The sequence below is a fragment of the Pinus tabuliformis genome, chromosome X (genome assembly GCF_031772625.1).
Source record: "Pinus tabuliformis cultivar Carrire ecotype Pingquan chromosome X, CPIR1, whole genome shotgun sequence".
NCBI lineage: Eukaryota > Viridiplantae > Streptophyta > Pinopsida > Pinales > Pinaceae > Pinus > Pinus tabuliformis.
Window position 1 is genome coordinate 1,694,708,457 of NC_142308.1, and position 23,920 is coordinate 1,694,732,376.

Consider the following 23,920-nt stretch of genomic DNA (forward strand, 5'->3'; position numbering starts at 1 on the left):
TAAGGCAGATTGACATTCAACGCAGGTTTCGAATGGACCACCTGCGTTGATGGCAGGGCGCCCTGACAAAACCCCAGGTGCTCAAAAAGGCAGGGAAACAGGCACAGAATGGAAAAATGAAACCATGAAAAGAAAGAGCTAGGGTTTAGCTCCTACCTAGTCCAGACGGCGCCGAGAATCGTCCACAGAATCTCCCAAAATCATCTGGTGAAAATCAAGGGGGAAGAGACACCTCCAAAGCTCCAACAAACCAAGTTCAAATGAAATGGTAAAATGAGAGGTAAAAACACTTTTTAATTGCTTTTTACGTAGTTCAAAGCGAAATATTAGGGTTTTAATCTCATTTTCAAGCAAATGTTATTTATTTCTAACTAAGTTTGATGCAGCAATTGAGAATGCAGTACTATCCTTGAAAAGAGAAAAGCTAGTTATGGTAAAAAATCAAAATTTGACTATATAATCGAGCAGTTTTAGCATAAAGTTCATGCTCGTTAAAAAATAAACGCAAGATCCGAGCAGTTTTAGCGCATAGTTCATGCTCGTTAAAAAATAAACATAAGATCGAGCAAATGTTTCCACCCGCGTTTAAGCTCGTTAAAAAATGAACTATCCCGATAAATAACCACTGTGAATGTAATATCATCAACCGTTAAAGCCTTGGTCGTGTTTGCACCGTCACCTCCACTTTTCATTTGGCCGATCGTTCACCTCCATATGATTGTTTACCCATTTTGAGGAACAGCTGCGAAGAGTGATTTCACCTAGCCATCCTTGTGACACTGCCGTGATTGGAAAATCCCAACTTGTACCTGGAATCTACTGCTAACCCTGTTTATCACTCGTTCCTCAAAAGACGAGTCTTCTTTAAGCTCTTTTCAATTGACTCGTAAAATATGAAAAGATTGTCGAGTCCTTGGCCTTCCAACTCGTTAAAGGACAGGAAGAGCTATCCCTCCTCTAGATTTTAATTTTTTTGGACCTGACGGATTGTTGCACAAAAAGATCGAGCGCTTGTTTTGTTCGGCTCGTTAAAACTATCGAAAACTCATCCCTTCTGTATTGTTTTATACTTTTTCGGACTTAAGGGATTAGATGACGAAAAAGGAATTTTGGAGTTGACTTTATGTACCTTTTCAGACTCTCTAAAAATGAAAAGGACCAAGTTATCCTTGTCGTTAGACTCGTTAAAATCATTAAATAGCGACAAACTTGTCTTTAGACGAGAACGAGTTTCACTATCGCTAGGCTCGTTAAAACATAGTGATGGGCTTGCCCGAAGGGCAGGTTATAGAACAAGCATATGTTATCCTCCTCAAGCTTGACAAAAATAAAGAGGTACTGGTCAGCAATGACTGGGGAAAAATTGGGAGAAACTAAAGAAAATTTTGATGGTAGCAAGTCGCTCTTGAACATGACACTTTTCCTCCGTACCAAAATCGGGTTGGGTTATTTCATTCACCGGTCACATCACCATGGTCTCGCCATACCATCCATATTTGGGGTAATGCTACCGATCCATCGCATCAGTTTCGCCATATGTTCAAGAGAAGTCGTTCAGAAAGAGTCAACCGTGTCCCATCCACTGCCATACATTATCCTTCATCCATTCATGACCGCCACCCTGAATCATATGTCACAGATCGTTTTCACCTCCATTAAAATCATTAGCTCCGTTCCGTGTCACTGATGTGGGATTCATTAAGGCCCTCCTGTGACGGATCGCTTCTTGTCGACATCAGCTCATTATCCAAGAAGTTGATCTAGGAACAACCCCTCCAGTACTTTGAAGCTTACATGCCACAATGGCAAGTTTCTCACTTCCGGCGACAGGTATACATCAATGACCTTCGACCGAAAGATTTTGCGTGGTGTTCGACGCCAAGTCCTTTATTCACACCACGCGAATTGTACTGCAGTACCTTGAGGGTCATTATCATTATCGGTGATTCCTCTCGCGCTTGTTAACGGTTTACATCATTGACCGGTAATCAAGCGATGTCTTTCCATGTTCGACTTCAGAAAAATTCTCACATGGATCGACTTGTACTTAGAGTGAAGATCGAACGAGTTTGAAGACCCCAGATCTAGTTTCATCCATCCGGGCTGCAATATATATTCAGGAAAGATAAAGACATGGACATGTACATCATTGCAGCAGATAATCATCCTACTCAAAGGATGATAATTTCATCAAAATTATCAGTCTATCATCAGACGATTGTCTGTTCTATGTACAGAAAAATGAATTTATAAAGCTGAGCATGGGAATGCCCGCCTCAGCTAGATCATGAAAGCAGTATGAAAAATAATGTATTGTATTGTATTGTATTACAGGTCTCCTCCCGGCATTGGATGAACTTCGGATCCCCCTGATAAAGCATTTCGCCCGATAAACAGCCTCATACTTTAGGGGGAAACTGTTATAGACATTTTTGTGCCTTGCAGCATTGAGCATGAAATGTCCATAATCTAAGGGATCCAAAGTCCCTAAACATGTTGTTCTTACCCCTAGAGGAACAAGGCTAACAAACCACAGCAATTCACAAAAGTTCTCCACCTGAAATTGCTCAAAAACAAGTCAATTCAGGATCATGTCAACTACTCCACTGACCATCTGCGTTGAATGTCAATGGCTCCACTGGCTACCTATGCTGAATGTCAACTCCAACACTGGCTACCTGCGCTGAGCGAGATTGGACAAGTGGCAGACTCATTCCTCAAGGTGTCAGAACCCAGGAAGCTTCCAAAATGACACTTGCCTCAGGGAATTCGACTGGTGATGAGTAAGAGGTTCCAAATCTCCAAGTGGAAGCAAGAACCTCCAAGTGGACTTAAGAACTGACAGAGGGAGAGGACACTAGTCAGATCTCAAGCTGACTCATCCTCTCTCCAAACATCTATATATGGATCTCTCCTCCATGAGATCTAGAGGCTGGAATTTTATTATTGCAAAGAATTGTTGTTGGTTTGAGACTGGAATCATTGGTTGCTTAATGCTTTGAAGGGGCTGAAGATAGGAATTCCATTTGCTGGGAAGGAGATGCTGGATTGGAGCCCTCTGGGTTGTATCTCTTCCTGAACCTTGTTATTCATCATTAAAGCTATCTTGGTTTCTCCTATATGCTGATGTATTTTGATACATGAATGTATTAGTGTATTTGGTTTATTTCTAATCCTAAACTACTTATGAATGTGAACATCTGTCTTTGTGTAGTGTTCTTCTCTTGTTTCAAGTAGTTGTTCTCTTGTCACAAGTAGGTGTTCTCTTGTGATCTTGCAGGAAGTTGTAGCTGGATAAGCAAGAGGGCAAGTAGCCGTGAACACCCAAAGAGAAGGGAGATTGGATCGAGGGACAAACGGAAGACACCGGTAAGTCTATTGATCTCTCTTCTTTCACATTTCATAAAGGAAGAAACCAGTGTAGTTGTACTCGTTTGTTGCTAAGGCACTGTCACACCTTAGGTGGATAGGATCATCCTGCATAGGCATTTTTCCCCACAACAACAAGGTTTTTCAAAAGGATCAGCTGATAGCAATCTATATACAAATATTGACAATGATAAATTGCTAATACTAGTTGTGTATGTTGATGATATCATTTTTGGTAGTAAAGAAGAAACTATGAGTCAAAACTTTTCTTTGGTAATGCAAAAAGAATTTGAAATGTCCTTACTTGGTGAGCTCACATATTTTCTTGGTTTACAAGTTCAACAAAATAAAGATGGTATTTTTCTATCACAAACCAAGTATCTCAAGCAAATCTTGAAAAAATATAGTATGGAAGATTCTAAACCTGTATGTACCCCTATGGTAACAGGATGCAGTCTCAGTTCAAATGATGAATCAACAACAGTACATCAACCAACCTACAGATCCATGATTGGCAGTCTGCTTTATCTAACAGGTACCCGACCAAACATCATGCATGCAGTGGGAATAGTTGGAAGATTCCAAGTGAATCCAAAGGAATCACACCTTCAGGCAATCAAAAGGATCTTCAAATATCTTCAAGGAACACAGAACTTTGGTTTATGGTATCCTAGAGATACAAATCTTACACTTCATGCATATATAGATGCAGATTGGGCAGGAAGCGTGGATGACAGAAAAAAGCACTAGTGGTGGTGCATTCTATATGGGTTCTAGATTAGTCTCTTGTTTCAGCAAGAAACAAAGTTCAATTGCATTATATACAGCTGAAGCAGAATATGTGGCTGTTGCATCTTGCTGCACACAACTCCTTTGGATGATGTAAACATTGCAAGACATTCAGATTACATGTACTTCACCCATCTCCATTCTATGTGATAATACAAGTGCAATCAGTATTTCAAAGAATCTAGTCATGCATTCCAAGACCAAGCACATACCTATCAAATATCATTTTCTCCGTGAACAAGTGCTTGAACAAAAGGTCAAATTGGAGTACGTTCCCACCAAAGAACAGGTTGTTGATATATTCACCAAACTACTGCCCAGAGAGACATTTGAATATCTCAGACAGAAGATCGGAGTAGTTGATGCACCATCTTGCTGTTAAAACTTATCTGTTTCAGAGAAAAGTGGTTGTACGCGAGTTTCATGAAGCATATCTGCATACATACGTTGGTTTTTGTGGATACAGTCGCGCATATGTTCGTTTGAAGAAAAAAAGTGGGCCAGACTCAGGATGAAAGGGTCTAATATGGGTCTGACAGTGATCATCTGGCACAGGTTCAGGGGGAGCATTAACTTCTAATAATGCATTGTTGGCATTATATTAGAAGATGTTGGTACAAATTCAAGGTTCAGGTGGAACAGGTGTAAAGGGAGATCATGGTTGCTAATCTGGATGGAGATTGACAGATGTTGCTGATGACAGTTGCTGATAACTATCATAGTCTTGTTTTAGATATTTTGCCTCTATGTCATGTATATCTTTTATTATCAAGGTCATGAAACGACCTATTTTGTTTCCCCACTATGCATGGGATGGATGATGTAATGTTCTTGTTTTGTCATGTATAAACATTTGGTATATCCCCACTTGGTTGGGTGAATGAGTCAATCTTGGTATATCCCCACTTGGTTGGTTGAATGAGTCAATCTTGGTATATCCCCACTTGGTTGGGAGATGGATGTATGTATGAGTCTTTGGTGATAGGAAGGTCATTTATGATGTATAGAGTCATGTTATTCTTGTAGAACATCTTTTTGCAGACCTTGCTTGTAGTCAGGGGGAGCATGGACAACACACTTCAGCATATCAGAGAATTCAGCATGTACTTAGGGGGAGCATAACCCTTTGTCCTTGATGACAAAGGGGGAGAGTGACTTGGGGTTGCCATCAAGTCCAAAGGGGGAGATTGTTGGCATTATGACATAGACTTAGCACTATGACATAGATGTTGTCCTTGATGGCAACTCTCACAGATCACAGTTTAGGCTCACAGAATGAAGAAAGATATGTATACGCAGGTTCCCATTGACAGAGCCGCGTGTACATGCGGGTTCGTAGACCAAAAGGCGCGTATGGCGTACACACGCACTTTCACGAAAGGAAAGGCACGTACATGTTGGAAAAATTGGTTTTGGTCCGTGGTATTTGGTCCATGGTATTGGTCCAAGGTATCTTGTCCAACGTGTTGACCCAGGTATTTGGTCCAAGGTATTGATTCTAAGTGGTTTTGGACCATGGTATTGAGTAAGGCCTAAGACTATAAAAGGAGGAGAAGATCATTAGGCAAAGGCACTCAAGTATTGAATATCTTATGAAGAGCAAGATCGAGAATACAGGTTATTGGGCATAGCTGGATCTGAATTAAGGATGAACCTCAGTGCTTGATGAAGGATAAGATCTATTGATGGGTCAAGATCTTAAGGCTTGAAGTGAAGTATCTTTGTGTGGTTTTGATATTTTATCTAAATAATTGGCGCATGTTGTGATCTGTAAATATGATGATCTAGGTACAATTGATGTCTAAATAGTTGTAAAGGTTAAAACATCTCTTACAGATTTGTACACAGGTTCACTATAGCAAAGGCGCATATACACGCTGGTTCTACATATCAAAACAACGTATACGCAGGTTCTCCTTGCGTAAAGTGCGTATGCACGTAGTTTCAACACATTGAAGTAGCGTACACCTCATAAAATATATTTTAGCTACTTCTGTTTGTTGTTGCAGTGTTCTGGGTTCTGGCTTGGGTTTTGGTTACTGTTACTGTATTTTGGTTACAACATTCTGAGAAGTGATTATTTGATTCAGTTTTGATTGGTGCAAAGGAGATTGGTTGATGCAAATATATTTGATGTTTGATTTATGTTATTTATGGATCTAGTCTGAAAATTTATGAAACGTGGTCCTTGGAAGAAAAGCGAAGGTTGTAGCCTTCTGTAGGTCAACACCTACATACTAGTACATTAGCTAGTATAAGAGCTAAGGGGGTTGTAGCTCCCTTCCAGGAGAAGCTGGAGAACGAGAGAAGGTTGTAGCCTTCTTTAGGTAGAAGCCTGCATACTGGTATAAGACTGCACCAGTACAAAATATTGTAAAAAGAAGTTTGTTATTAAAAGGAAGATAAAGACGATTGCAGCAGGTGGTTTTCATCCACATTGGGTTTCCACCTTATATCTTGTGTTCATATGTGTGACTGTCTGTTCTGTTTTTACTGCTCCTGGTTACTGTTTATATGGTTTTGATGCACAGATTAAAGATCAACATATGAAGAATTAACTAAATTATAAGTTTACAGGATATACGCTTGTTGCCTTATATACAGTTGTGTATACACGCAAGTTTTATTAACTGAAGTAGTGTATATGAATCAAAATATGGAAATGAAATATTATTGACTTGCTAATACTGATTCAACCCCCCTCTCAGTATTATTTCCAGCAGGAACATGATGAAGGAGTTCACCCCTCCTAGGCTACGTCTCATTGGTCCATCTTCCAATGGCTTGGGCCTCTCTATTATGCTCAAATGTGTAAAAATATATGTTCACAATGCTCAAATGCTTATGCAATCTACTCCAATGAGTCTAGAATGTCCAAAAATGGTTACGTAGCCTCTTTCTGCACCCCATTTGGTTGAAAACTAGAGAAGTTATGACCTCTCCTAGTTTCTCCACTATTTGCTCCACAAATTGCCCAAAATCTAGCACCAAACCCTCATTTTCGCCCAGATTTTCGCTAACGGGGCACCAAATCCGCTAAAATGCGGGTGGATTTGTCGGACAGATAATTTGGTCATTGAGGCCTAAAAATGCGGAAATTAGGGTCACATGGGGGCCATGCGCCCAGGGGCTAGCCCCTGACATTGGCCCCTCTTCCTTCGACGATGGATAACCCTTGGCGGTTAACGATAGCGGTGTTCACATGGGGTGGTTACCCTGACAGTCAAGTGGTGGTGGTTTTCCCTAGTGGTCGTTTAAACGTTGGCGGCTTGAAGAGTATGTTCACATGGGCGGTTAAGTCCACCCCAACCTCCAAACTATGTGACATAACTCTTTAAATATAATCCACAGTCTACATATGTTAATAACTACTGTCGCGATGAAACGGTAAAGATTGTGTGTTAGCATTGGGAGGTCACAGGTTCCACCCCCGCTGCCTCCACCCAAACTACAACAACATTTTTGGTGGCCTCCCGGGTTGCCATGTGGTGGCCTCTGGCTGGGCCATGTGTTAGCCCGTGGTTGGCCATCATTCCAACCAATAAAAACCATTAAAATCTGACCAATCAAAATGTGCCACTTGGCTCGATTTCATTACTTGAGGAGCCAACATCCACATCACTTTCCCATTCAGTGCCACGTTAGCAGTACAGACTGCTGATTATGCTGTCCTTTTTTTGAAAATCTAGCTATTTGGTAATGTGAACAAAACTCGTTTTTGGAGTCATATGGAGTTCATTTCGCGCAAAATGAGTTGCATCAGATTCATGATGACGAGCACTACGCGGTCGTCTAAGTTCCACGCCAATCTGATAGCCTTGAAATTCGAGCTATTTTTTGAGCACCTGATCAATCTTTGATTAGGTCAGGTCTTCTTTCAACTTTAGGGTTTGTTGTTGATTTCTTGCCTTGGAGCACCTCACTTATTTTCCTTGTCCTGATGTGTCATTGTAATGAATTTGGTAATATTCATGGAGACATTTTCTATTTGAATTGAATTTGTTAGTGCAATTGCTCAGTTGAGGAGGTGAGGGGAGGGGTCTTTGTTGATAAGATAGCAGTCCTCCAAAGCCCCGCTCCACGATGTAGGTTTTCTTTGGGTTTGTTTGGATCATTCCTATTTTTTAGACCAAATATAATGGGTTGCATGCGTATAATCTTGAAATGGTCTTTGTAAAAGAAGGAAACTTGTTCATAAGTAAGAGGTTACCTTTAGATATATTCTTTTGCAGCTAGCTTGATTTCTATTTAAAAACCTTGGTTAAAGTCTTTTCCACACATATTTGATCATATGTATCAAAGTGCCTCTTTTGCCTCTCTATGTCTGTAAAGTGGAATTTTCCCAATGCATTTTTGGTCCCCTTTCTTCTTATGTGAGTGAAACCCTTAGAATTGCAAGGGAAGGTTGGGTATTCTCACCCATCATGGAGCAATGAAGGGAGAGTTCATGGATGGATCAAAAGTTGGAGTTTATGGCTTTATAAATAATCTTGATTTGCCCCAAAACCATGGCCTTGAGTTAAGGATGAGTCCTCTATCCATTTCTAAGTCAAACTCTACTATGAAAAAAGATTTTGCACAAGGGTAAATAAAAGCCTCTTTTTTTATTTCCTCTTCCAAGGTGTGGAGATAAATGAGCTACATTAGAGGAGGATCAATGGGTCGATGGAAGGTCTGTAGTTGAAGAGTCCACTACGTATTCCTTCATCTTTGAGGGATACTAGAGATGCTCTACGGGGGTGTCAACCTATGTGATGAGAGGATGGTTGTGCAAATTGAAAGAAAGGTTGCATCATTAACTTGGAGTTGGGAGGTAGGCAAGCTCCTTGTAAAGGAGAGGTTTGTTATAACATCATGGAGGGGACAATGAAGACCAAACTAATGTGGTGGGGCAACTAACGCTGAATTTTAGTTGGTATTTTATGAGCATTAAATTTTACCATAAAATCTACTCCTTTCAATTTAATAATTACATCTGGTATGTTTTATAAATTTATTATATCATAATAATATCTGTTTATTGTAAATATTGTTTATATATACTTAATATCATAACCCTTAAGGTTTTATATTTTGTAACCTGGAGGAATATAACAGCCCGTCCACCTAACATATAGCTACTAGTAAGCTTCTAGGGTCTATGACATGTCCTCTTTGTAAAGTGGGTCACAACCAAGGGGATTTGCATTTTGGATCTCTTAGCTTTCTCATAACTCACATTACTTTGATCACTAATTGAAGTGCCCCCTAACACAACATTAGTGATACACTTTATAAGTACATTAATATTAAAAATTCTCATACAATTTTTATGTTGCCTTATACTACTCCCGTGTTTATACTTTCTAGTTTGGTTAAATTTATATAAATATTTAACCAACCATTTTGTATTCAAATGTAAATATTGATATTCGGGGTGTAATCTTAAGTACACTTAATATTTGGATAACATATATTATCACGAAAATGATTTTAAGACTTAATTTATGATCACTAAAATTTGATTAAAATATAATAGTTATTGTAAAATTGGTTAAAATATAATTTCAACTCTTATAGGCAAGTAAACCATAAACCATCTCTGTGTGGCAATTTAACTACTTAAATTTATAAAAGTATATCTATTTCATTTTTTTGGTTGTAAACTCTGGAAATAACTTTGAAGAGCATTCACATCTACAATATTAATATTTGTATAACAGGCATGGCGCATACGAAAAAAAGGAGTTTGATATTGAAATCGTGCTTAACGGATAGGACTAATTACTGTGAGTTCTCTTTATTCCTTCGTTTAATTAACGCTTTTGGAGTTTTGGATTTTTCAAGTTTTCTTTATTTACGAAAATGGCGGTGATGTGAACTGGAATATGCGAACAGATTAAAAATATTTCTGCTATGTTGATCCACTTTATTTGAACTGAAACAATGAATACAGACGTTGAGATGGCCGAGTTGGTCTAAGGCGCCAGATTAAGGTTCTGGTCCGAAAGGGCGTGGGTTCAAATCCCACTCTCAACAGCGCAACTTTATAATAGGTGAGTTGCATTTTAAGATAAATTGCATATTTTTCATCAGACTCGGTTCTGGTTTTCAAAAGGGCGCGGTGGGTTCAAATGCCACATTTCACAAACACATTTCTGAATATTTTCAGACGGATTCTGCATTAAAAATAAGTTAACTGTGGCTATTTGGTCTGGCGGCATGAATATTTTCTGGCAAATTCTGCATAAAAAATAGGTTGTCTGTGGGCATTTGGTCTAGTGGTATGATTCTCGCTTAGGGTGCGAGAGGTCCCGAGTTCAATTCTCGGAATGCCCCGCTAACATCATTTAACGTTTGTTCTTTTCTGTATGATTCTCGCTTAGGCGGCGAGAAGTCCCGACTCCCGAGTTCAAATCTCGGAATGCGCCGTTAATCTGCCGACCACATAATAAGAGAGTCTGAGATTCCAGAGACCACCACATAATAAGAGAGTCTGAGATTCCAGAGACCACCACATAATAAGAAAGTCAAGGCATCGTCCTGAGTTTCCAATTCTTGAAATACCCCATAATATGGTAATGTTTACTCTCTTGCTTTCCGTATGATTCTTTTGTGAGGGTGCAAGGGGTCCCGAGTTCAATTCTCGGAATGCCCCGTAATATGGTAATGTTTGCTATTTTGCTTGTTCATTTTTTTTTCTTCAAATAAACTATTGTTTTATGTTTCTGTGCCATTTCTTACCGCTAATGCGGAAGGCCACATGATAGGAAAATAAGCTGATCAAAGATTGAGGAGCGTCTGTTGAAAAAATACAGACCGCCTAAAAACAAAGATAATGTCTGTAAATTACATTTAGCTATCCTAAATGCTTATAAAAATTTGAGATTTTTTCATTATGTCAACTACCACTGAATTTGATAAGTCATTTGGACTTCTAAATGCTTATAAAACTTTAACTACCAATGCATTTAAGAGAATGTGGTTTAGGAATTGTCTAGTATGTTGTGTTACAATGACACTTTTAAGAATTTAATATTATTTTAATAATCTTGATTTTTTTTTTTTTTAAGTAAGGTTAATGGCTTATTTATGTTATTTTTATTTCTCCATTTTTTAACACACAATTTCTTTAGTATTTTTAATGACATTCTTCTATATTCTTGATTGAATTAGAAGGAATTAGAAGGCTTAGTGTTTTTAAGGCAACCCCATTTGAGAAGGTGTGAATTGGACAGAACTTTGAAAAACTATGTTTGAAAAAGAAAATTATGGTCATATTAAATGAAGATTATAAAGATACTAATGCAATTACTTGGATTTGTTATTAAATTTGTTTATTGAATTTCTAATTAAAATTAAAGATTTTTAATTGATAGTATTTTTTAAGGAAAACTTCTTAGGATCCCTCCCCTTTCCTAGAATATCCAAATTGAGAGCAACTCAAATGCAACCATAATAGCCACTAGTAACCTCTAAGTACTCTATTGGATCTTAATTGTGACCTAAGGTCTCCTTGTTAGGACCATGTGATGTAGGAGCATCAAGAGTGTGGTTATGGGTAAGCCAAAGAAAATAGAATATGGTGACTAATGTTGATGCAGGGGGAGGGGGAGTATAAAGTACATGTGTAAAGACTCATGATGAAAGAACAATTGATGGACCATGTACGAGAAAATGTTTCCTACAAAGCTTATGGATACAATGATTAAAAACCCATTTATTTCGGTGGATGGTGACCCCTTTACATGGAATTCAACTTATCTTTACGTATTTAGGTGCAAGATGGAGAGTGGAGAAGGTTGAGGATAGAAAATGAAGAAGACCAAAGACTATAGAGGATTGAAGATGAAGATTAAGAACAATAAGGGAAAACAACCTAAAAGATGGAGAATGGACCTATTTAATAAAGATTGCTTATTAAGGAGAGAACATCAATGAATAAATCCTACTTGTGATGTTTAATGAATAATATGATGAGATTCTTAATAATGTCGATTAATTATAGAAGCTTATGCAGGAATGAGAGATGAAGATAAATGATAAATGATAGGAGATAGGGATGACGATCTATTCAAAGATTCATGGAGATATTATGGATATAGTTATGGAAATGGTTTGAAATAAATCTTCAAATATGAAATGATTGTTATAGTCACCTATAGTTATATAAGGGGCTATTTATACCAAAAAATATAATACATGGTAATGGTTGATTAACAAAATTTCCCCTTCATGGATTTTCTTGATATATGGGCCAAACGCCCTTGCTTCGTATTTCTTTGTATTTATTGTGAGGGATCTAATATCAAAATGATGACATCAAATCCACAACATAAAAACACACAATTTTTGGACTTTACACTCATTTATTTAACTTTGACATAAAAACTTCACACTCATTTATTTCTGAACTCATTTGACATAAAGAACTTTCGATGCATCTAGCATTTACAATATTCCAAAATGTTTGGATTATGATATTATCTTTCACTTGGTCACTAGTTGACCTTCACTTTAAAACATGGCATCCATCACTTTGATATCAAACATACATGTTGATGAGCTGCTTTAAAAAAAAATGTGCAAGCTGATGCAGGAGCATCCAACTCAGGCACCATGACCGGGTGTCAGTCTCTGCCAGGTTGAAAAGTTGAGTTAACATTTTATTTTTCTTTTATGTTAGTTTGTCAGAATAGGAGGTAGGATTTTTATTTTTATCTTAATCTCTAAATTAGTCAAAGGTAGTTTGATCAGTTAGGGTTATTTACTTGTATGTTTCTAATAAACCTTGGATTAATAATTGTCTTGTTATTCTAAAAGGAAAAGACAAATGTGTCTAAAATGAAAATCTTGTCATAAGGACAGAACCGAATGATTAATAACCATGTAACTGTAAAGTCTACAACTGAAAAGTAACTGTACAGTTTCATTAACTGTGAACAAGAAACATATAAATGTAACAACGAAAGTCATGTAAAAGGTTCAACACTTCTTGCACTCGAATAATATCAATAACAGTGAAATCAATTCAGTCCATCTGTGTGTCCTACTGTATTTGTATTGAGTTTTCTAATTAATGAGCATCTGAGCAGACAACATAATCTACACAAACCATTGTGTTTAATTCTCTTTGTTTTTCCTGAGAAAAAGAACCAGTCCTAACAACGAGATAGAAGAGCAGATGCCAGAACAAGGGCCTACATTTCCATTGAAGCAAACAGCGAAGACAAAAAAGGAGTGATACAAACAAATTCCAGTATGGGCCAAGCACCCACAGGCCAGACAAAATTTCATATTATTTTTTTAAAATTGACTGCCAAACAAATTACCAGAGTACCTACAGCGTTCTCGCATGCTCGTATGAAACATCACAAGCACAGTCGAAAAACATAATTGCAGTCCAGGTGGAGAATCCAGAGTAAACCAAGAGAACGACGACCTAATTACATAAATGACATTCAGGTAAACCAAACCCAATTTTCTTTCCTGAAGTTCTTCTCTTTCAAAATTGCAAAAACAAGTATATAACAATACATAGTAGCACTGCAAGATAAAGCCCAGACCAGCGTAAAGCCAGTGGACGACAAACCCTAGGTGAGGGTTTCGAAAACCGTTTCATACATAGCCATAGATGCATAAGCCCGTGAACGACAAACCCTAGGTGAGGGTTTTGAAAAGTTGCGTTCATACACAGGAAATTACAATCAGAAATCACCAGATAGTGGAAGCCCATACCACCAATACAACAGGATACTACTCACAGCCGAGAGTCAATTAACAAGCACCGAGGGTGACAAAACCTCAAGAACAAAAGGCCTATTTTAAAAAATGAACGAGGACTGAAGGAAATTCATGTGATAGAGCCTACCGGACAAGACCAAAGCATTCATTGCCAAGACCTCCAACCGCAAACCCTCAACACCTGCAAAGAAATTGACATACAGGTGTTAGAGTCACATTGTCACAGAAGCGAAATTACAGTGCCTAAAAAAAAAAAATAACAGAAGTTGTATTCAACGTACCTAAGGAATTGCAGTGAGAACCAAGGACAAACTTTCCACCCACAGGGTTTCGACCAACTACTGAGACGAAGGAGAAAACAGGTTAGGAGCTGAGGAAAGAAAACCACAAATTGAATCAAGGAAAGAGGGCTACCTGCATTTGGAGCCGAGGACAGAAGGACGCCATCGTTTCGAGCCTGGATGCAAGCCAACCACTGAGTTGCAAACAAGAACATGAAATACCAACATATAACTCGGAACACGACGACCTGTTGAGCCAACAGCAGGAAAAAGAAAAAAGAAAAAAAAACAGAGAACACTTACCCAGGCGATGGCAGGAATACCCACAACTGCCCAACGAACCAGGCCAGAGGACAACCACGCAGACATAAAAGAACCAGTACAGAAGTCACCAAGAGGCGCGCCCAGAACTTGCAGCAAAGCTGCATACTCAACTCGCAGAGCATAGCAGAACAAACCCTCGGCAAGCCCAACGAAAATGACCAAGTGAACGACGAACGAAGAGTTTTGGCATAGCAAGGAGCGGGAAATGCGACCCGAGGTGAGTACACGGACTTAATTGTGAAATTGAATGCCACCTAACCCGTTTCCAAAATATCCGATGGTTTGATCCTCACACATGTAATCACAACCATAATATCTACACAATCATATAATCACCCAAACAATCATTTAAATTGCCTAAAGTCCGAATAGTGTTGGGTTGGTCCCATCATAGTGGTATCAGAGCAGGTGAAATTGATTGAAGAAATGGAGAGAGGAAGGTGAGGTCGTGGCAGAGGTGCTCGAAGGATAGCAGAGGAAGGACTGAGAGAGGAGATCAAAATTCTTACTGCCCGTTTGGAGGCAGTAGAGGCAGGGAGAAGAAGAGACTTGGAGGTAGGCAATGACAACGAAGAGGAAGTTGAAGCAGCAACAGATGGACCGGAAGGCGAGACCCTAGAAGTGAGATTGTTGAGATCTGTTTTAGTGGCAAGCAGTAAACCCAAACCAGAACTCCCAACCTATGATGGTAGCCTGTCCATAGAGGTTCTATTGGATTGGATCAGCGAGATGGATAAGTATTTCGAGTGTGAGGAAGTCAGCGAAGACCGCAGAGTTAGGTTCGCTGCGACGAAATTGAAGGGACACGCAGCCCTGTGGTGGGATAGTGTCCAGACAGAGAGAAAGAGATTGAACAAGTTGCTGATTAAAACTTGGTCAAGGATGGTGGCCAAGTTGAAGGGCAGATTTCTGCCGAAGACTATCAAATTGCACTACACAGGCAAGTGCAGAATCTGAAACAGAAAGGAATGATGGTAAGGGAGTACATGGAGGAGTTCTATCAAGTGAACTTAAGAGCTGGATATACAAAGGATACCGTGGAAAGGACAGCCAGGTACATAAATGGTTTAAGACTAGAAATTTTAGATGAAATTAGTATTTTATCTCCAAAGAACACTGAAGAAGCGTATCAAAGTGCGATGAAAGTTGAAGAGAAAATTACTAGAAGGCAAAATGCTCGGAGAGGACGAGGAGCCGGCAGGGGAAAAAGCCAGTCATATGGCAGAGGGTGGATTGCTAGTAGTAATGAGGAAGGCAGTAGTTCCAGAGCTTTCGGATCAGCGGACAGAGGTGATAGTGCGAGAGGCAGTAGGTCATCCCAGTGAGGCAGGGGAAATGGCCGAGGTAGAGGGGTTGGTTATCAATGTTACAGGTGTCACAAATGGGGACACAAATCATTTGAATGTCCAGAGGCAGATCAAGCTGGACAGAGGGGTGCATATGTTACACAACCAGAGGAAGCAGCAGCACCTCCCCAAAAAGTTGAAAATGCTTCAGAGATAGGGGAAGCCCTGGTGCTAAACAAGGTGTTGTTAAAACTAGCCATGGAGGTCACCGAACAAACACAACAGAAGGATCTGTTTAGAACAGTTTGTAAGTCACATGGTAAGTGTTGTAAGTTAATTATTGACAGCGGTAGTATAGATAACTTAGTGTCCACAGAGATGGTGGAAAATTTGGAATTGAAGCGCTTGAAACATCCCACCCCTTACAAAGTCTCATGGCTGCAAAAAAGGCCATCAATTGCTGGTAGATGAACAGTGCGAGGTGGAGTTTCAAATAGGCAGATATAAGGATAAAGTCGTTTGTGACATCATGTCGATGGATGTATGTCACATACTGCTAGGTAGGCCTTGGCAGTGCGACATAAAGGTGGTACATGATGGATTGACAAACTGTTATAAGTTTGTCAAGGATGGAATCAAGCATACATTTGTGCCCATAAAAGAGGAAGGGAAAGTAGGGACAAGTGAACCAAGAGCATTTTTGGTTAGCGAAAAACAGTTTCTGAAACAAGTTGAGGATAGTGAGATGGGGTATGCAGCTGTAAAGAGAGCAAAAACAATGTTGTTGCATACAGAGGTACCAGATTTACCTGCAGAAATCTAGCAAATCTTGCAGGAATTTATGGATATAGTGGTAGATGACTTGCCAGATAAATTACCCTCCAAAAGAAGCATAAGTCATCATATTGACTTCATACTCGGAGCTAGTTTGCCTAACAAAGTGGCATACCAAATGAGCCCCAAGGACAATGAAGAGATTAGGAAGCAGGTGCAAGAACTGCTAGACAAAGGGTTGATAAGGGAAAGTCTGAGCCCTTGCGCAGTCCCAATGGTTCTCGCTCCCAAGAAAGGAGGAGAGTGGCGGATGTGCACAGACTCAAGGGCCATCCACAAAATCACCATCCGGTACAGGTTTCCACTGCCACGGATGGATGACATGATGGATTGTTTAAGCGGGGCAGCGTATTTCTCTAAGATAGACTTGAAGAGCAGGTATCATCAGATCTGGATATGAGAGGGGGACGAATGGAAGACAGCCTTTAAGACAAATGAGGGACTATACGAATGGTTGGTCATGCCATTTAGACTGAGCAATGCGCCCAGAACTTGCAGCAAAGCTACATACTCAACTCGCAGAGCATAACAGAACAAACCCTCGGCAAGCCCAACGAAAATGACCAAGTGAACGATGAACGAAGAGTTTTGGCATAGCAAGGAGTAGGAAACGCAACCCGAGGTGAGTACATGGACTTAATTGTGAAATTGAATGCCACCTAACCCGTTTCCAAAATATCTGATGGTTTGATCCTCACACATGTAATCAAAACCATAATATCTACACAATCATATAATCACCCAAACAATCATTTAAATTTCCTAAAGTCCGAACAGTGTTGGGCTGGTCCCATCAAAAGCCATTGCACTTCATCATTACTCCCCCTCTCAAACACTACAAGGAAAAGACCTTCTAGCGGAGGTTTTTGCAGAAACCCCTATAAAAATAACCCAAAAATCTGTTTGTAGCAAAGGTGGGTGGCCAAATGTTTTAGTAGATGTTTTTTGGATGGTGCGTTTACAATCTACAAACACATTGGTGCTTTACTATCCATACAATCACTGATGCTGCATAGAACATGGTGCATCGTGGAATTTTTTTTTATAAAATAAAACAATACGGTACACTAAATAACACAACGCACTGGTGCTTGAATAATTGATAACACCAAAAAAATGTTAAATTTTAAAAATTGTCAGTGTTATATACACCTGAAGCACCGGTGCCCTTCATGTAGTAAAACACCCCGGTGCATACCAAGAAGGAGCACTGCGATAGTTTTTAAATTTAAAAAAAAATGCAGTGCTATTTTCCAATGACGCACTAGTGCTGTAAATCTATTAAAATGCCCTGGGGCATCTTCTAAAGAGAATCGCTAGGCGGTTTTCGATTTTTAGAGAAAGATTGGTGTTATAGTCAAACAAGGCACCAATGAGGTACCTGTATTAGAACACACCGTTATAGATTTTTTATTTAAAAAAAAATGTGATGCTCTTGGATACCTTCTGTACCAATGTGGTTATAGCAATGCATCGAGGGATGGTTAAATAAAAAGAAAAAATCCTAGTCATAAATTTCATTTTTACCATCTATAGTTCTAGAGAGCTCTAAAGCACTGGTGCCACCCTTGTCTCATGCAAGTGTCCCTACGTTGGTGCTTCTCTTTCTCACCATCCTTCTGTACCGTGCTCACTGAATAACTTTCCATTCTTTTTCAACTGTGGTAAAATTTGTTTTCCTCCATTACGTGTCAACAATGCCTCCCCTATGAGCAAATGTCCAAGTAATGTCTATGTTTCTCTCTAATTTAATTTTTTAGCTGATTAGAATTGAAAATTAGATTAAAATTTCCATTGTTTTTTATTTTTTTCCCTGCACGGTGTGCTCAATATGTTCGACTCGCATCGATAGCGGTGCACCTTGTTAAATTACAAGGTACACCATAGTTCGATGTGTGAACATAATGCACCACTATTGTTGTGGTTAGTTTGGTAAATGAAAAGATACCGAGAAAGCTATAAATGTATGTTGGTGCATAAAATTTTTAGGTTATGCCCGGTGCATTTATATTTACCCAACGCACCACAAAAATAATATTTAAAAATATGTAGAAATTTCTCTATAGATCAGCTAGCTCTGATACCATGTAGAAATTATGCAAATTATCTATAAATCTACCTTTGAGATCTCTATAGAAAATCTGACTGTAGATTAACCCGATAATGCAATATATCAAAGCAAAATACTATAATCTACTTCTACTATCAATTTGCTTTGCGTAAGCTTAAAGATTGAGCAAGATCGAGCTGAACACATATAACCAGAAGGAGAAGAATCAATGCACAATACACATGAAAATACTTTGGGGAAAGCCTCAGCTAAAAACCCCACTATCTGTATTATCATACAAGGTGGAAATACATCAGAATTATACAAAGCCTTAACTCTTACAGCTAGCCAGCTCTCAGTACAATCCTCCTGGATACTCACAAGAAAACCTGGCTTCTCACAAGCCTTCTTCTCTGCCCTCCAAGCTCCTATTTCCTTGCGCAGTTTCTCCTAGGTGATCCTCTTGTTACCAAGTGGAAGACTCTCAACCAAGTGGAACACTAATCTCTCACACTGATCTCACACCCTGTCAGAACTGCGCAATCCTCCTGTGCGTTAATCCTTCTGCATGCATGAGTTTCCTTTATAGGAGAAAACATGCAACTGATAGTACACTGTCCTTGACATTTAGCTCAACTGGGTCTTTCTCAGAATAGACATGCATGAGTTTCTGATGAGGGAATCTTCAGTTATCTGGAGTACAGTGGTTGAGTGCATGCATGCATAAATTGACTAATAACTCACAATTAGTTCCTCAAACAGTTTGGAACTAATTTAACTGGACTTAACTCAGTAAATTGAGCTAACTAATTACAACTCAAATATAACTCAATTTATCTCCTTAATTAAGGGATAATCTCCTTAATTTAATGGATAACTGTTGCATGACTACAGAAAGACTTCTAACTTGAATTTCTCCTACTAATTGATCCATAATGAATTAATTAATTATTTCGAAGCAGCTGGTGAGACTAAATTCAATTTAATTCACAATTTTAATTCAAGGACAAATTAAAATTGGAATATTCTGGATTCTATTTTTATCATTTCTTGTTGCTATTTTCAACACTCCCTCTCAACAAGAAAGGAATTCAACTCGATCCCGATTGTGAACCTTTGGAATGTTATGCATGCAACACTTCTCTCTAGTGTTGTTGCTCCAGCAACTCCAAAAACAAAAAAAACATCCAACCTGAATCAGTATGATGCATCTGTCATCAAAGTCTCTGACTGCTATTGCCTCTGTCAACTGAAAAATTTGCGCTTCGGCTGACTCTGCCTTTCTACATTGTTGTCAATCCTTCTCTGCACTCTTCAGTATCTAACTGCTCTAGCCTCTGTCACTTTGATCTCTGACTGCATCAATCCCACTAATTCCTCCCGCTACTATGTACTTTGGGCTCCCGTAGCAAGGTACGATCCATGAGATAAAACCTCTCAATGAAACCTGCCCAATTTCAGCCTTCTTGAGACTATCACTTCACATCACCCCACCTCACACTTGGAGGTATGGATGCATGTGATCTTTCTGCCCACTTCTCCAATTGTGGCTCCTCCACAATTGTCTGAGACTTCTTTTGGGACTGCATGTTGAGAGGTAATTTACTCTCCCTCTCAACCACCAAGTCTCTAACATTTGCCTCGTTCCTCAAGGCTTTGCATGCATCTTGAACCTTAAGAGCATACATGTTCTGAACTCGTGAATCGATCTGTTTCACCTGTATCGTGGTGATGTGTCTAAGGAAAACCTTTCCCATACTAAAGACAACATCGTAGCCTTTGTCCTCCAACATCCTGACTGATACGAAGTTCTTCTTCAATCTAGGCACATATTTCACATCTGCCAAGGTGATAGGAGTTCCATGCTCCCTCTAAAAAGCAACTGTGCCCACTCCTGAAACACTATACCTTTCATTGTCACCAATCTCTATGCACATCTTGAGGTCTTTCTCCTCCAAGGTACTGAATAAAATTTTATTGCCGGTCATGTGGAATGAGGCTCCATTGTCAAGATACCAAACACAACCCATCATCGATGACACCATGCATGCGATGAGGGTAAAGTCCATTTCGAACTGAGAGGCTAATGCCTCACCTTCCGATCCTTCCGAGGATCCCTTCTTGGACTTCTTCAATGGGCAATTAGTCGCATAATGTCCCATCTCAATTGAAGTATGATATGAATTCGATTTTCACCTACAACCTTGAACTTCAAACTTCGAATTCTCTTCTCCATATACTGTTCACAACTCCGATAAACTTAGCTCTAATACCATGTAGAAATTTCTCTATAGATCAGCTAGCTTCAATACCATGTAGAAATTATGCAAATTCTCTACAAATCTACCTTTGAGATCTCTGTAGAAAATTTGACTGTAGGTTAACCCGATAATGTAATATACCAAAGAAAAATACTATAATCTACTTCTACTATCAATTTGATTTGCGGAAGCTTAAATATTGAGCAAGATCGAGCTAAACACATATGACCAAAAGAAGAAGAATCAATGCACAATACACATGAAAATACTTTGGGGAAAGCCTCAGCTAAAAACCCCACTATCTGTATCATCATACAAGGTGGAAATACATCAGAATTATACAAAGCCTTAGCTCTCACAGCTAGCCATCTCTCAGTACATGTTAGGTCCCTATAATACTAGTGATTACCCCATTACTATTGTAGTTGTATCCCTTATTAATATTTTTGTGCCCCTATTGTCTCCATATTGTTATTAGTGTGCCCCATAGAATCCTTCTATTGTTATTTTTGTGCCTTTATAGTATTATTGTTAGGTCGGCTGGGTTATATTGTGACTCCTTAGACTCCTATATATAGAAAGGAGGTTTTGTCATTTGAATCATCAAAGAATCAATCATTTGTGTAATGTAAAGGAGGTTTCCCCTTCGAAGAGGCTGAATTCTAAGGCATTGATCTATCTTTTCTATCTTTTTGTGAGCTGGTTCCATAACATTTGGTATTAGAGCTTTGGATTCTAGGGTTTCGCTGCTCCAAATAGGTCATCGTGGAATTTTCACTATAACTTTTTTTTTTTTTTTTTTCTGTGACATTTCAGAAACTAAAAAAACCCATTTGAGACGAGATTGCACTGAAGCTTGGGTCCGAATTTTAGAGCTTTTCACACTATATTTGTGGAGATATGATTTGAGGAAGTTGGTATTTCTGCAGACTCCTGAATTACATTCCAAACATGTGACCTAGGGAAAATCATCATAACTTTCTCTTTGAGCATCGGATTGAAATTTTGTAAGAAGGTACAGAAAGAGAATAGACTGTAGTTTCTTGTATATATTTTTCAGAGCCAAAGGTCGAAATAGGGATGCATGGCACATCGTACAAGTTCACTCTACTGAACTAGTCTATAATCAGGTCACTGTGGGAGATTTGGCATAACTCTTCCTTGGAGAATCCAATTGGGATCAGACTGGTGGCATTGGAAAGAGGACACAGAGGGCTACTACAGGTCGTAATTTCAAAACTGGATGATCCGAAATTATAGAGATACATCAGAGGCAATATCGAGCTCCTACAAAGTGAAAAAAGGTGTGTAGATTTTTTTTTAAATTTTTGCTTAAGCTTGGTTTGAAAAACCATTTTGAAGGAATTCAAAGGGCATAGTAGAGAATTATTATCGGTAACTGATGCCCCGAGGAAAGAAAATGCAAACACCTAGTAAGCAACCTGAAAGCTCTAGCATGACTAATGAAGAAGAGGAAGAAATGCTACATGATATATCAAAATTACAAGACCAAGTGCAACAAATTTCACTGTCACAAAAGCTAACAAAAGCTAAGATAGATAGCATGGAATCTAAGATAAAGGGCGTGGAAGCTAAGATGAATGGCGTGGAAGCTAAGATTGACAATTTGAAGATAGATTTGAAGACAGATTTGATAAATTTTCTATAAGAAATACTTACTAATGGTGAAAAGGTAGTAAAGGAAACTCATGATGCGAACAAAAGAAATGTTAATCATGATTTCACAGACTCTAATGTTGGATCGAAGACCCACCATATTCCAAAAATCGATATGAGGAAGTTTGATGGCAAGGATCCCGCAACATGGATATTACAAATGGAGCAATTTTTCGATCTCAATAATGTGAAAAACACACAAAATGTATGTATTGCAACTTTATATTTGGAACCAAATCAGTTTGTATGGTATCAATGGCTTTGCTCTCATAAACAAATTATCACTTGGGCAATTTTTACGGAAGAATTGACAGCACATTATGAGGATACAAAAAGCAACACTTTTTTTAGCCAATTGATAAGTCTCAAACAAAAGGGTTCAATAATGGAGCACATTGAGGAGTTCCAAAAATTGAACATAAGGGTAAAAAACATTCCAGAGGAGCATAGGATTGATGTGTTCATACGGAATTTAAAGGATAATATCCAACATGATGTTCGCCTTTGGGAACCTGACTCATTAGAGAAGGCATTTAGGTTAGCAAGAAAAATGGAAAGATAAATTATGGCAACCAGGAAGCATACCACTCACAACTATAAAGATGGAAGTATTGTTGCCCCTAGTCTTCCACAACCTATAAGGTTAACACCACAAAAATTGGAAGAAAAAAAAGCAAAAGGGATTTGTTACAGTTGTGATAGAAAATACACTAAAGGTCATAAGTGTGCTGAGAAGAAATTATTCTACATAGATTGTGAAGAGGAAGAAGAAAAGGAGCAAGAAAGGTCAAAAGAAGAGGATATACTCTAGGAACAAAGCCTAGATAAAGAAGAAATGAATCCGACCATATCTTGTAATGCACTGGCTGGAATTACCACTCCTCAAACCATCAAGAGAGAAGGACAAATCAAGAAGAAAAAGGTAATAGTGTTGATTGATTCAGGAAGTACCCACAAGTTTATTCATTGTAAGGTAGCAAAAGAATTGAATTGCTTCCTATATCCAGCACCAGAATGTCAAGTGATGGTTGCAAATGGAGGAACAATAAATTGCTCTGGAAAGTGCCATAATATCAAGCTATCCATGGGAGAATATGTATTGACTAGCCCAATGCTTTCCATTGCAATGGGAGGCGCTGATGTTGTATTAGGAGTCTAATGGCTACAATCCTTGGGTACAATAGCTTTTAATTTTCAAGAACTTTTCATGAAATTTTATGCGGAAGGAAATGAAGTTGAATTAAGGGGTATTGCAGGGAAACCGGGAAAGATAATCAGCTCTAATGGTATGACAAAGCTTCTAAAAAAGGAACAAAGAGGTGTAAT

At 38.8% G+C, this 23,920-nt stretch overlaps 2 non-coding genes across 2 annotated transcripts; both read left to right on the forward strand.

The window, feature by feature from the left end:
• Window positions 1-10,095: 10,095 nt before the first annotated feature.
• TRNAL-AAG (transfer RNA leucine (anticodon AAG)) lies at window positions 10,096-10,176 on the forward strand. Its single transcript has one exon. It is a non-coding gene; the product is annotated as a tRNA-Leu (tRNA).
• Window positions 10,177-10,404: 228 nt separating this feature from the next.
• On the forward strand, window positions 10,405-10,476 carry TRNAP-AGG (transfer RNA proline (anticodon AGG)). Its single transcript has one exon. It is a non-coding gene; the product is annotated as a tRNA-Pro (tRNA).
• Window positions 10,477-23,920: the final 13,444 nt, after the last annotated feature.